The sequence below is a fragment of the Mus caroli genome, unplaced genomic scaffold, assembly GCF_900094665.2.
Source record: "Mus caroli unplaced genomic scaffold, CAROLI_EIJ_v1.1 scaffold_14100_1, whole genome shotgun sequence".
NCBI classification, from domain to species: Eukaryota; Metazoa; Chordata; class Mammalia; order Rodentia; family Muridae; genus Mus; species Mus caroli.
In genome coordinates, this window is record NW_018389066.1 from 15,616 (window position 1) to 31,269 (window position 15,654).

Genomic DNA, 15,654 nt, shown 5'->3' on the forward strand with positions numbered 1-15,654 from the left:
TTCTGGGCTAATATCCACTTATCAGAGATTACATATCATTTGAGTTCTTTTGTGATTGTGTTACCTCACTCATGATATTCAGTCACTTTGCTGAAGTTGTTTATCCTCTGTAGGAGTTCAATACTGGAATTTTTAGTCACTTAATAAAACTACTATATCACCAACAAAGAGTAATATCTTAACTTTTTCCTTTTCAGTTTGTATTCCTTTGGCTTACTTTTGTTGTCTAACTGCTCTGACTAGAGCTTCAAGTACTATCCTGAATAGATAGGGAGGGAATGGGAAGTCCTGTCTAATGCCTGAGATTTGTGGGATTGATTCACCTTTTTCTTCATTTAGTTTGGGTCTGGTTATTGATTTGCTGTATACTGGTTTTATTATCTTTATGTATCGGCCATAAATATATGATCATTCCAAGACTTTTAATATGAAGGGGTTTTGAATTTTGTCAAATGCATTTTGAGCATCTGATAAGATATTCATGAGATTTTTTTTTTAAGTTTTTATTATAGTGGATGACCTTAATGGATTTCAATATATTGAAACATCCCTCAGATAAAGTGGACTTCACCAAAATGAATGATCTTTTTGATTTATTCTTGAATTTGGTTTTAGAATCTTTTATTGAATATTTTAATATCATGAATCATAAGTGAAATTGGTTTGAAATTCTCTTTGCTGGGTATTTATATTGTTTAGGTATCAGAATAAATCTAGCTTAATAGAACAAATGGAATAGAATTCCTTCAGTTTCTACATTTTGGATTAGGGTGAGGATTTTTAATATTACTATTGAAAGTCTGAATGAATTTTGCACTAAAAACATTTGGCCCTGTTTGTTTTTGTTTTGTTTTGTTTTGTTTTGTTTTGTTTTGATTTGATTTGATTTGGTTTGGTTTGGTTTGGTATAAGTTTAATGACTCTTTCTATTTCCTTATCTGTTATAAGACAGTTTAGATACTTTATGTGATCCTGATCTAAACTTTGTACCTGATGTCTGTGTAGAAAATTGACCATTTCATTTACATTTTTCAGTTTTGTTCAGTATAGGTGATTGTAGATGGATGTGATGATTTTGGAATTTCCTCATTTTCTGCTATTATATCTCACCTTTCAATTTTGATTTTGATAATGTAGATATTGTTTCTGTGCCATTTAGTTAGTTGAGCTAAGGATTCATTAATCATGTTGATTTTCTCAAATAATAATCTCTGAGTTTTGTTGATTCTTTGTATATTTCTCTTTTTTTTTTGACTTGGTTGATTTCAGCGTTGAGTTTGATTATTTTCTGCCATCTAATCTTCTTGGGTGTCTTTGCTTCTTTTTGTTCTAGAGCTCTCAGGTGTGCTGTTAAGTTGTGTAGAACCTCTCCAANTTCTTTATGAAGCCACTCAATGCTATGAGTTTTCCTCCTAGCAGTGCTTTCATTGTGTCTCATAAGTTTGGATATGCTGTACCTTCAATGTTGTCAAATGCTAGTAAGTCTTTAATTTCATTCCTTATTTTATTCCTGGCCATGTTATCACTGAGTAGAGAGTGGCCAACTTCTATGGGTATATGGACTTTCTATTGTTTTAGTTGTTATTGAAGAGAAGCCTTAATCCCTTGTGACATGGTAGAACCCATGGGATTAATCCAATCTTCTGGTATCTGTTGAGACTTGTTTTGTGACCAATTTTATGGTCAATTTTAGATAAGGTACCATGAGGTGCTTAGAAGAGTTATGGTCTTTTATTTTAAGGTAAAAGGTGTCTCTGTTTAGTTTCTGTTTCCCTGATTTGTCCATTAGTGAGAGTTGGATATTAAAGTCTCTCACAATTTTTTTGTGGGAGGTTCAAGGTATGTTTTGAGCTTTAGTAAAGTTTCTTTTATGGATATGAGTGCCCTTGCTTTTGAGGCATAAGTATTCAGAATTAAAGGTTCATCTTCTCAGATTTTTCCTTTTTTGAGAATGAGAATATATTTGCTAACTTTTGGCTGAAAGTCCATTTTATTGGCTATTACAATGGCTACTACAGCTTATTTTTCTGAGACTATTTTCTTGGAATCTTTTTAAGCCTTTGACCCTGAGGTAGTGTCTATTTTTAACACTAAAGTGTGTTTTCTGTTTGCAGAAAAAATCCTGGGTCTTTTTTTCCCCCATATTCAGTGCCTTTGCCTGTGTCTTTTTATTAGGGATTTGAATCCGTGAATGTTGTGAGATATTAAAAACTAATGATTGTTGCTTCACTTTATTTTTCTTGTTAGAAGAAGAATTATATTTGTATGGTCCTATTCTCTTGGGTTTGTTGTGCAAAGATTAGTTTCCAGATTATGGTGGGGAGAGGATTACCTCTTTTTTTTCAGAGTTTTCCTTCTATTATCATCTGTAAGGATTTTTTAATGGAAAGATATTGTTTAAATTGCCTTTGACATGGAATATGTTGTTTTCTCCATCGAGGTGATTGAGAGTCTTGTTTGATATAGTAGCATGGGCTGGTATATCGTTTTTTTTTTTGTTGTTGTTGTTTTGTTTTGTTTTGTTTTTGTTTGTTTTGTTTTGTTTTTTGTGTGTGTGTGTGTGTGTCAGCCTGATAATTGTCTTAGATCTTCTGGCTTTAAGAAACTCTGTAGAGAGATTTGTTGTAATTATGATAGCCATGTTTTCAAATGTCTAACTTCATTTGTTACTTTGCCATTTTTCTATAATGTGTAATTATTAAAAGAAAAATCCACACTAATGACAGCTTTGTGACAGCAATAGCAGTCTCTGCCCCCATGGCTATAATCAATCCACCCTCTTCCCAGTTTCCCAAATTCACTCATTGTTGAACTGTTCACATTCCCATTCATCTGTCTCCTGTGGCTAGCCTGCTATGATTGGCTCTATCCCCTGGAGCCCACCTGAGTAACCTGGAATGTAAAACACCATACAGTCTTAGTTTAAATCACCAGTTAACACAACTGCTGGGTATAGAATATATTCTCCGAAACACATCAAATAGGCTATGTTAGAAATATTCTGTGATGGATTCTAGTGGATTCCACCACCAGAACTAACAGGTCCTGGAGGCAAATGGTACATCCTTTTGTTCCAGCTGCACCATCTAAAAGGGTGCATCCTTTCTTCATGCATTTTCTCTCTCTTGGACCAGGAAGGCCTCAGTCATCCTCTCTCCAGCAATTTGCTTTTTGCAAACTTTATTATCAAATCAATTAATTGGGGGGAAATTCCAGTATATTTTCCCTTAATACTTTTAATATTATTTCTTTTTCTATACATTTGGTGTTTTGATTTTTATCTGACAGGAAGAATTTCTGTTCTGGTCCATTCTATTTTTTGTTCTGTCAACTTCATGTACTTCTATGGGCATCTCCTATTAGATTGGGGAATTTTTTTCTATGATTTTGTTGAAGGTGCTTACTGACATTTTGAAATGTCATTCTCCATTCTTTTCTACACCTATTATTCTTAGAATTGTTCTGTTCACTGTAACTAAATTTTCCTGAATGTTTTGATTAGAGCTCTTTGTACTTATTTTCTTTGTCTGTTGTGTCAATATCTTCTATGGTGTCTTCTACACCTCAGATTATCTCTGCTATTCCATGTATTCTGTTGATAAAAGCATCTGTAACTCCTGTTCTCTTTCTTAGGTTTTCCTTTTCATAGGCTGTATCCCTTTATGATTTCTTTGAAGTTCATATTTCCTTCTTAAGACCCTGGTTGGTTTTCTTCAATTCCTTAACCTGTTTGATTTTTTTCCCCTGATTTCGTTAAAGTATCTAGGTTTCATCTTTAAGGGCTTCAATGTTTACATATACTCTCCTGTAATTCTTTAAGGGGGTTATTTATGTCTTTCTTGATGAATTCTATCTTCTTCATGAGATGGAATTTTAAGTCAGAATCTTGCTTTTCACGTGTGTTATGATATTGTCTTAGGGTTTTACTGCTGTGATCAGACACCATGACCAAGGCAAGACTTAAAAAACAAAATTTAATTGGGGCTGGCTTATAGGTTCAGAAGTTCAGTTCATTATCATCAAGGTGGGAGCATAGGAGTATCTAGGCAGGCATGGCTAAGGCAGAGCTGAGAGTTCTATGTCTTCATCCAAAAGCTGCTAGTGGAAGACTGACTTCCAAGCAACTGGGGTGAGAGTCTTAAGTCCACACACGTGTGCCATACCTACTCAAACAATGTCACACCTATACCAACAAGGCCACACCTCCAATTGGTGCCACTCCCTGGTCCAAGAATATACAAACCATCACAGGTATCTAGGGCTTACAGTAGTGGGAGATTTCTTTTCATATGGTGCCAATATATATTGGTTTCTTTTGCTTATGTTCTTTCAGGTACCTCCTACAATTTGATCATCTCTGGTATTAACAGTCTTTGCTGTCATTAACTGCAGCTCATCCCTCCTTTGAATCTGGTTATGGTAGACCACCTTAGGTCAGGCTTACTCTGGTAGGGAAAGTGTGTTTGTAATGCCTTATATTTGACCTGGGCTGTGCCAGAAATCTGAAGGGGGGGGCAAGCTTTCTCTGGCTGAATCACACTATATTCCCCTGGTTGCAGTTGTGGAACAGAAGGAAGATGTTTGGAAATATTTCTATCATACTATTAGGAGTTCCATAAAACCTACAAGTTAACTACATCAGTATGTATAGAGAGTCTTAGTGCAGACTAATGAAGGGTCTGTAATTATTCTGTCAATCTCTGTTAACCTCTGTGAGTACTGGTTAGTAGATAATGTAGGAAATTATATTGTGGTATTCTTGAATATTGTGCCTCTGTCAATCATTCCTTTGTATGTTGTGAAGGTTTGCCTGATCCCTGAATAATATTTGGTCGTATATCTCTGCATCTGCTCCAACATTTTCTGAAAAAATCTTCTCTGATGGCTACAATACTAGGGTCAAGTCAAAGAGAATAGGGTGATATTATTAGAAATCATTTCGTAAATTCTTTTTTTTTTTTTTTGGCAGTAGTTCTTTGTTCCAAGAGATCTTTAGGTTACCTAGCATCTGGTTCCTGGGCAGCTAAGCATTGTCAGGCATAGGTTCTTTTTAGAAGTATTGAACATATGTTCTAACAGTCATTGGTTGGTCAGTGAAAAACATTTAGGGTCACACTTATCCCCACATATCTTTCAGTTAGGACAAATTTTTGAAGAAATTTTTGTGGTTTTGTTGGTGTCCCATTACATCTATTTGAGGATTTGAGTTACTATAGAAAATAGCCATTTTTCCCTGTATTTATCCTGCCAATCCATGAGCATGGGAGATCTTGTCATCTTCTGAGATCCTCTTAGAATTCTTTCATTAGAGTCTAGAATATCTTATCATACAGATCTTTCATTTGCTTAGTTAGATTCATACCAAGATCTTTTTTTTTTTTTTTTTTTTTTTTTTTGTGACTGTTGTGAAGGGGGTTATTTCCCTAAATTATTTCTCAGCCTGTTTATCGTTTATGTAGAGGATGGTCACTAATTTTTTTAATTAATTTTATATGTAGTCTCTATGCTGAAGTTGTTTATCAGTTTTAGGAGTTCTCTGCTGGAATTTTTGGGGTCAAAAATATACTATCCCATCATCTACAAAGAGTGATATTTTAAGATGGAAAGATCTCCGATGGATTGGTAGGATTAAAATTGAAAAAAAAGAAAAAAATGGCCATCTTGCCAAAAACTATCTACCTATTCAATGAAATCCATATGAAAATTATAATTCAATTCTTCATAGATTGAGAAAGAGTAATTTCCAATATATCGGGAATAACAAAAAAAAAAAAATAGCAGACACTATTCCCAATAATAAAAGAATGTCTATGGGAATCACCACCATGATATCAAACTATACTATAAAGCAATTTTGATAAAAACTTCATGGTATTTGTACAGTGACTGGCAGGTAGACCAATCAATAGAACTGAGTACCCAGAAATGAACCCACACATCTATGGTCACTTTATCTTTGACAAATGACGTAAAACCATCCAGTGGAAAAAAGACAGCATTTCCAAAAATGGTGCTTGCTCAACTGGCAGTTAACATGTAGAAGAATGCAAATGGACTCATTCTTATCTCCTTGTACAAAGCTCAAATCCACATAGATTAAGAAACTTCACAAAAAAACAGATACACTAAAACTTTAGAATAGAATGTTGGAAAAAGCCTAAAACATGGGCACACGGGAAATATTCCTGAATAGAACACAATTGGCTAGTGATGTAAGATCAAGATACCACAAATAGGACCTTAAAAAATTGCAAAGCTTCTGTGAAGCAATGAACACTGTTACGAAGACCAAAAGGCCACCAACAGATTGAGAAAAGATCTTCACCAATCCTAATCCAATACAGGGCTAATATCCAATAGTAATAACTCAAGAAGTTAGACTTCAGAAAAACAATACAAATCCTGTGGTGCTGGACACTAAGTGGCTTTAGGGGATTTGGGAAAGGAAGGAAAAACTCATGTAGGTCCAGAGCCCCGGTGCTCTGAGCAGGTGGACACAGGAGAGCTGCCAGAGGCTTTCCACTCTGCCCCAGGTGGGCATCTAAGCCACTTAACACACTCAACAGGGGTGAACAAGGCATAGCCCCTCATACCAGGGGACCTGGTGCAACAACCTCAGACCCAGGGTTATGGGAGATAGGGCCGAGGGAGAGAGGTTCCCCCACAGGTGAGGGTCCTCAGTGAAGTGAGTGGCTGGATCACATATAAGCCTTTAATCAAGAGATTTGAAACAGTTTATACGAAGAAAGCCTATTCCATTACCAAGCATAACTGGCCTTGATGAACAGAGACAGTCTATGGTTTTATAACTTTATTGTAGAAAGGCAAGGGGAAAGGGAGAAGATAAAAGAGAGACACTATCCAGGGCCAAGAGGAGAGACACAGGGAAAAGAGAAACAGAAGCAAAGCTAGAATAAGAGGGAGAGAGCAAGAGGGAGAGATAGTAAGAGAGAATGTGGAGAGTTTGAGGAGAGAGCAAGCTGGGGCCAAGCAGCCACTCTTATGGTGGGCTGTTATCTTGCTGTTACTAGGTAACTGGGAGGAGTCTAACCTGAATGTCAGAAGCTCAGGGCTAAGTCTAAGTGACTAAAAGCCACTCTTCTCCTATGGGAGATTTGGGGATTCAGGGTTCCAGGAGACATAAGGGAATGCCTACCATCCCTTGTATGTGAATTATCACCACAGGGTGTCAGGGTTCCACACCTCAACTCAATTAGAGACCAAACTGTATGTGCATAGCACATTGCCACACACTGAGCATATACCCAGAAGATTCTCCAACATGTAATAAGGACACATGCTCCACTATGTTCATAGCAACCTTATTTATAATAGCCAAAAGCTAGAAATAAGCCACACATACCTCAACAAAGAAAGGATACAGAAAATATGGTACATTTACACAATGGAGTACTGCTCAGCTATTAGAAACAATGAATTTATAAAGTTTTTTAGGAAAATGGATTAATTTGGAGTATGTCAACCTGAGTGAGGTAACCTAATTACAAAATAACACGCTATTTATGGCCTCCCTGATAAGTGGATCTTAACCCAGAAGCCTGAAAGCTTAGATTACCCAAGATACAATTCACAAACCACATGAAACTCAACAAGAAGGAAAAACATATTGTGGATATTTCTATCCATCTTAGAAGGCGGGAACAAAACACCCGTGGAAAGAGTTAAAGAAGCAATGTGTGGAGTAGAGACTGAAGAAATGACCATCTAGAGTGTGATTAACCTGAGGATCCATACCATTTACAATCACCAAACACAGACACCGTTATGGATGCCAATAAATGCTTGTTGACAGAAGCCTGACATAGCTCTACTGAAAGGCTTTGCCAGTGCCTCACAAATACAGAGGTTGATGCTCACAGCCATCCACTGGGCTGAGAAGAGGATCCCCAAAAGAGGAGCTAGAGAAAGTTCCCAAAAAGCTGAAGTGGTTTGCAACCCCATAGGAGGAACAACCATATGAACTAGCCAGTAGCCCCAGAATTCCCAGTGACTAAATCAGCAAATAAAGAGCACTAATGGACATATCAATTGCATATGCAGCAGAGGATGGCCTAGTCAGTAATCAATGGGAGGATAGGCCCTTTTTCCATTGAAGGCTGTAAGCTCCAGTGTGGGGGAATGCCAGGGACAGATAGCCTGAGTGGGTGGAATCGTCAGCAGAGGTACTAGGGAGAGGATAGTGGGAGGATGTCCTTTGGAGGGGAAAAAAGGAAGGGGATAACTTTTTAAATGTAAATAAAGGATATATTCATCAGGCATGATGGCACATTCCTCTAATCCCAGCACTCAGGAGGCAGTGGCAGGTGGATCTCTGAGTTCGAGACCAGCCTGATCTACATAGTGAGTTCCAGGGCAGCCAGGGATATACAAAGAAACCCTATCTCAAAAAAAAACAAAAAACAAAACAAAACAAAGCAAAAACAAACAAAACAAAAGAAAGAAAGAAAGAAAGAAAGAAAGAAAGAAAGAAAGAAAGAAAGAAAGAAATGGAGGAGGAAAAAAAGAATATATCCAGTAAAAAATTCAGACTCGGTATCCCCTATTACTAGCTGACCTCACTAGGGTCACCCTAGTACATCTAGTGAGTTTATGTTCCCCTAGGTTTCTACCTTATCCCTGATAATTCTTTCAGTTCAAATCTTCCCTCCTAAGATTATCTCCCTTCATCAATCTTTCTCTTTCATGCCCCCTGTTGCTATTCCCACTTTTCCCAAGGGAACTTACATAATCAATTTTAATTTTAATTTCCCATCCCAGAACGGTCCATGCATATCCCTTTATCCCTTTCTTGTTACGTAGACTGTCTGAGGTCTAGGCCATATTTATAAAATTCTACGAAGTTTAGTAGTATGGTTAATTAGAAAAAGAGGGGCAAGGTGGCAACAAAAAGAGAAGGGGAGAGGGACCGGGACAGGGAGAAGGAGAGAGAGAGAGATGGAGAAATTGGGGTCTATCATTATATATGTATGATGATTCAATCACACGTGAAGGTTGGAGATGAGCCAAGTGGATTCTGGGAATATGGTCGCTGTTACTTTGGCAACAAGTTTGTGGATCTTTCCTACATAATGGCACGTGTTTCAGAAGTCCTCATAACAATAAACATGGAATTAAATTTCATGCAGACGTTTATTATTATTTTTTTTTAGAATTAAGTTTTTATTAGGTATTTTCCTCATTTACATTTCCAATGCTATCCAAAAAGTCCCCAATACACTCCCCCCCCACTCCCCTATCCACCCACTCCCATTTTTTTCCCCTGGCGTTTTCATGTATTGGGGCATATAAAGTTTGCAAGTCCAATGGGCCTCTCTTTCCAGTGATGGCCGACTAGGCCATCTTTAGTACATATGCAGCTAGAGTCAAGATCTCTGGGGTACTGGTTAGTTCATAATGTTGTTCCACCTATAGGGTTGCAGATCTCTTTAGCTCCTTGGGTACTTTCTCTAGCTCCTCCATTGGGGGCCCTGTGATCCATCCAATAGCTGACTGTGAGCATCCACTTCTGTGTTTGCTAGGCCCCGGCATTGTCTCACAAGAGACAGCTATATCTGGGTCCTTTCAGCAAAGTCTTGCTAGTGTATGCAATGGTGTCAACGTTTGGAAGCTGATTATGAGATGGATTCCTGGATATGACAGTCTCTATGGCAGACGTTTATTTTTTTTAAAAGAATTTATATATAAATACTGGTCTGAGCTAACACAGTACATTAGAATCTTACATCTTAAGACGTTATTTGTCATCATTTTCTAAGCTAAAATAACCAGATGTGGTACAGTTTGAAGTATTCAGAAGAAAAAGACATATTCCTACATCTACACAAATGAACACAAATGTCAATGCAATCAGTTCCTATAACTACTTTCAGATTTTATCAGGAATAGAGTGTACCTTCCTTTATTCTCTTATTTAACACTTGTTTTTTATTGATGCTTCTGCTGATGTCTTTTTGTTGCTGCTGTTGCAATTTGAATAAGGATCTCACCACATAGTCCTGATTTACTTGGAACTTCTTATATAGAGAAAAAACTAATATTTTTACAGTATTGGTATTAATGGTATGCATGACTAAGCCTAGAATGCTCTTCTTCCTTATTCTCTCTCTCTTTCCCTCCCTTTTCTGCTTCCCAATTCCCTTTCCATCATTCTCTTTATAACTTTAAGTAAGGGGAATAATTCCTTATAGAGTGACTACTGGAATTATGCCATTTTCATCATGTGAAATATTGGCCCTTTTGCAAATGATGCTATACATTTATTTTCACTCCCAATTTCTTATTTAGTTGAGATTACATTTTGGTATATTTTGGATTTACTTCTTCCCTCATAAATTTTCCTCATACACTTTCATGATTTTATACTTCTTTTCCTATTACCCTTATTTCAGTTCCATGTCATACTGGGATCCTGTAGCTAAACATTCATTTAGGTTTATTCAAATTTCAAATAAGAAACTTGTTGTGATTAAGACAAGATTAAAATCTTTTAATTCTGTTGGAGGCTAATTTATTTTATACATTTAGAATTAGTACTTGGGAATTTCCATGAAGCATACACAGATAACATCACAACTCAGTTTCCAGTCTCTTAAATTTCCCCCCCAAAAAGGAAATTAATTCTATGCTTTCATGAAAAACAGAGGTTTATGTAATATAACTTATGCCACTGAAGATTTAAAAAAATGAGTTTCCACATTTTTAATATGTAAAACACAAAGTATAATGCAGTGATTAGATGAAAAGTTAATAATAATTATTCATGGAAAGGCACTGTAATCTGTATATTATTTTGTGGTTATTTAAAAACATGCTTTAAAACTCTCTAATAGACTAGACAGAAAAGCCAGAAACACTGGGCAATTTTTTTGTGAAACTACATGTTACATATATTCCATTTTCTATTATTTCCTTAAATCCAAAATTTAACAATAAACAGTCAGAAATCCACTGTGTTCCCAGATGTGCACATACATCACTGAGATTAACAATAATAACAATTTGGCCTGAGAATATGGGGCATAATTTCTTCACAACAGCTAATGGAGAATCAAACCTCAGAGTATTTTGCTCACTCCTGTTCCTACTATCATAGGGAGTAAAGAGAAGCCTTTGCTACAAGAATATTTGAGAGGGAAACCTGTAGGACGTCACATTCAATAGAATCTCCACAAAGAGTTATGAGACTGAGTGAAGGGAAAAAAAAACAAAGGAGAAAGAAATCATAGAAAAAGTGGAGGCCAGAGACACAAGAGGGACAATTTAAAGATAATTTCATTTAAACTTTTTCAGTGAGGGCTAAACTTAGTCCATAGTTCTATTTGAAGACATTAGCATTGGTATAGCCAAAATATCTGAGATTGAGAACAGGTGTCCCTTCCTCTTTGTCTTGGATTCCTGCAAACTTTAATAAGTATGGGCTAATATCACAATCCCCAGATAAGGAAATATCAACCATAAACATAGCATTATGTCTTAAAGTTGACTGCAGTTATCATTAGCAGAAGTCCTTTTTCTCTCTGCTTATCTTAGCCTAATTGCAGACTTAACTGTATGTGCAAAGCTTTGACTAATAGAAGACACTTCTCACTTCAGTTATGCAGCATAATTTTTGAATCAGGTGAGCCATTATATACATATTCTTCTACATGATGGACATCGAACTGATCTAGGTGGCTTAAAGCATAGCCATCCATGTGCTTCTAATTGATACTTTTTGGAAAATATTCAAAAAAGTGAATTCCTTCAATAATCTCTCTCTCTCTCTCAAGTCTTTGGGTCCCTTTCAAGTATTTAATACTAGAAACATACAGTGTCATCACAATGTTGTTAAAAATTGTGCTTCTCAGTCCTTTGTGATTTTCTCTAACCATTTCATATCCCCTAATAAACAGGGACATATGAGTTTCACTGATAATTCATATGAGTTTACTGATCTCATGTAATTTTAAAACATTCTCAAAATCAGAAAAGTATTGTGCAGGATTTGACACGTGTTTTTACATATCTAGACAATATGCTGTTTTTTAGACTCATTAAAAGATATAATGATCATGTTCACCAGGTTACAAATGTCCTGTATTATATTGCTGAATGCAATTCATATTATAAGACAGGAAGTTCTATTCCTTATGCAAGGAAGGTGAGTTTTGAATACTCAGAGACTCAAAGCATGATATTGCTTTAGACTCTCCTTATCTTCCTGTAGTGTGACTTGCTTTGAACTGAATTTAATACTAGAACAGATGCACTCTCACCTTGCTAGCATTCTCTTCTTCATTTATTTGCTGCCAGTTCAGTTTCTGATAATATTCTGTGTTGTCTATGTGTAGGGATCCCTCATAAATATTTAAATTCTTGCTTAAATGTTTCTGGTTACCATAGGGAAGAAGAATTAGTTTGTCTCTACGTTTATTTTAATTTGTTTCAAAGCACCATCACCTATGTGTTCATCAGAGGACAACTGGCAGATATTAGTTTTCCCCTTCTACCATGTGGACCCCAAGAATCTAAGACTCATCCACTGGAAGAACAATGAGAAAGTAAATATTTTGAGCCAGCAAGAGGAGGCATTCTTAAGGATAGAGGAGAGCTGTAAGCCAAAGTTTCTTCTGGGCAAGAAATTATCGTCAGGCTTTCCTAAGGACTTGACTTCTTGATGAGGAACTCTTCCCTGGGTACTTGAATACACTCATTGCAATTTCTAATGTCAAGGTGACTGCCTGAGCATGAATTTTTACCTTGGGAAGACTAAGAAGATTGTTGCAATGCCCTCAACTGGGAAGAGAAATGTTAAATCTCCTTCAAGGAGAGCAAGGGAAGGAGCTTTGGTGAGATGGTACCTACTTGTGAAAGATGCTGAATCTTTATCTGAGATCAAAGCTTATATCACAGAGTTGTTTGTGTCACATTATTCATTTACTCTTTATTATGGTATGGTGAACTTTATACCCTTGTATTCGCATAAAGGGAACAGTACCCAAAGGCTCACTTATTATCCCCATGATAGAGCAAAGTAAGCAATCTCAGCCCTGTGGAGAAGAATGAGGCTGGTATGCTGACTGCTGAATGGTATATTTCTTTCCTAGAAACCATTGTATCTCTGCTTCAAAAAGAGAAATAAATCAATCAAAAAATTAATGAAAAATCCCTTCTATAACTTCAAATCATCTGTTAAGAGACTGTATATAAAGTTGTTTAATTTCTTACTTTTTAACAAATTTCATAAATAATGATAGTTGAAAATAAAAACTGCAGGAGGACCAGACCTCCTTTCAAATTTGACATGCTTAAATGTTCATTGAAGTTTTATCAATATATCCTTATTATCTTATTATTACATGTGTAAGGATATTTCTGATTGTAACAAGTATTTTGCCAGAGTAAAGACAAATTTAAGGAAATAATGAAAATTTCCTGTATTAGTATGCTGACAATTTTCACACTAGAAAACATTAACTGGATTACATTTAAAAATATTGATCTACTAAAATGTATATTGTGTAGAGAATGGAGATAATGGAGCACATGTGACTCAAAGGGTTGTGTTCATCAATAGTTTGCCCAGGGATCAATGTCCTACATAGCAGAGGATGCAGAATGATATTCATAGCTGGAGGCAGTGGATAACTCTGAGGAAACAATGTCAATAGAAATGATGCACATATACACTCTCAGATACTGTGCTAACAGGCACAGGATCTGCACAGGACCAAGACAGATGGGGCTCCAGGATTGCAAGGAGGAAATAAAAACTGCTCATCGGTAACCAAGAGTTTATTAGTAAGTGGCCCCCATTTGCAAAGAAAATTTAGTTTTCTCCTGTAATATTATTAGCCTCATTTCAGAGTAGGTCATTTGTCCAGGAGCAGATAGATGGTCAACACAAATCAAATTCACTGGTAGACTCTGTTCATAGCAGCCCTATTTATAATAGCCAGAAGCAGGAAAGAACCCACATGTCTCTCAAGAGAGGAATGTATACAGAAAATGTGCTACATTTACACAATGGATTACTACTCACCTATTAAAAACAATGAATTTATGAAATTCCTGAGCAAGTGAATGTATCTGGAGGATATCATCCTGTGTCTGGTAACTCAATCAGAGAGGAAGTCACTTGAAAATCACTGATAAGTGAATATTAGCCCAGAAACCTAGAATACTCAAGATATAACTTCCCAAACACAAGAAAATCAAGAAGTAAGACCAACTTGTGGATAATTCATTCCTCCCTAGAATAGGGAATAAATTATCCATGGAAGGAGTTGCAGAGATAAAGTTTAGAGCTAAGACGAAAGGATGGAAAATCCTGAGACTGCCCCACCTAGGGTCCATCCCATAATCAGCCAACAAACACCGACACTACTGCATAGGCCAGCAAGATTTTGCTGAAAGGACCCTTATATAGCTGTCTACTGCAAACTTTTGCCAGTGCCTTGCAAACATAGTAGGGGATGCTCTCAGTCTTCTATAGGAGGGAACACAGGGCCCCCACAGTAGGAGCTAGGGAAATTACCCAAGAGCTGAAGGGGTCTGCAAACCTATAGGTGGAACAACATTATGAAATAAGCAGTATCCCCAGAACTCTTGTCTCTCTCTGCATAGGTAGCAGAAGATGTCCTAGTTGGCCATCACTGGGAAGAGAGGACCCTTGGTCTAGCAAACTTTATATACCCCAGTACACGGGAAAGCCAGGGCCAAGAAGTGGGAGTGAGTGAGTAGGGAAACAGGGCAGGGGGGAGGGTATATGGGACTTTTGGGACAGCATTTGAAATGTAAATGAACAAAATATCAAATAAAATAATACTTATTAAAAAAAAACTCACTGGTAGTGTTTGTTAACTTTTTTCCAGCCTTATGTAGTTATGAGGGGACAACCTCAGTGTTTTACCTGGAATCCATGGTTGAAAGTGAGGTCATCTTGATACCTGGAAGTAGTCCTCCAAATTCTACCTACGCAATGTAATAGGAACATGACCAAATATATATAAAGGGACACAAGCCACATACATACACATGTGTACACTACACACATTACAGAGAGAGAGAGAGAGAGAGAGAGAGAGAGAGAGAGAGAGAGAGAGAGAGAGAATGGAAAGAAAGCGAGAGGAAGAAGAACATCAAAAAAATGATTTATACACAGATGAGAATTAGAATAGATAGGGAATTGAAACACATTATCTCATCAATGGAAGGAGGTACTCATAGTGGCATAGTAGGAATGATGTAGGCTTCTATCCCAGTGATTAATTCTTTCTGATGATTCAGAATTTATCTTTATCTCCTCAAATTTATGTTCTAATTTATCCCAAACCCTTTCTCCTAAATTTTGAGTGGTATGTTCTAGTCATAAAATCTCTTTGAATGAAGGGTGTCACTTGTATTTTACAACAAACTAAGTAACAACTATATTATTTTAGAGTCAAGACAATCTTTATATCTGCAAGCACAATGATTCTGTCAGTCAAGATCCCTGCACCCTAAATTTTTGGCACTAGATCAGAGTCAAAATACCCATTGGTTTTAAGAATCCAAACCCACTTTGTAAAGAATCTCAGCCGGGCGTGGTGGCGCACGCCTTTAATCCCAGCACTCGGGAGGCAGAGGCAGGCGGATTTCTGAGTTCGAGGCCAG

General features: G+C 36.8%; 1 pseudogene; it reads right to left on the minus strand.

Annotated features, from left to right (window-relative positions):
• The window catches only part of LOC110287917, an 8,606-nt pseudogene extending 7,088 nt beyond the window's left edge, over nucleotides 1-1,518 (minus strand).
• Between the last annotated feature and the right edge of the window lie 14,136 nt (nucleotides 1,519-15,654).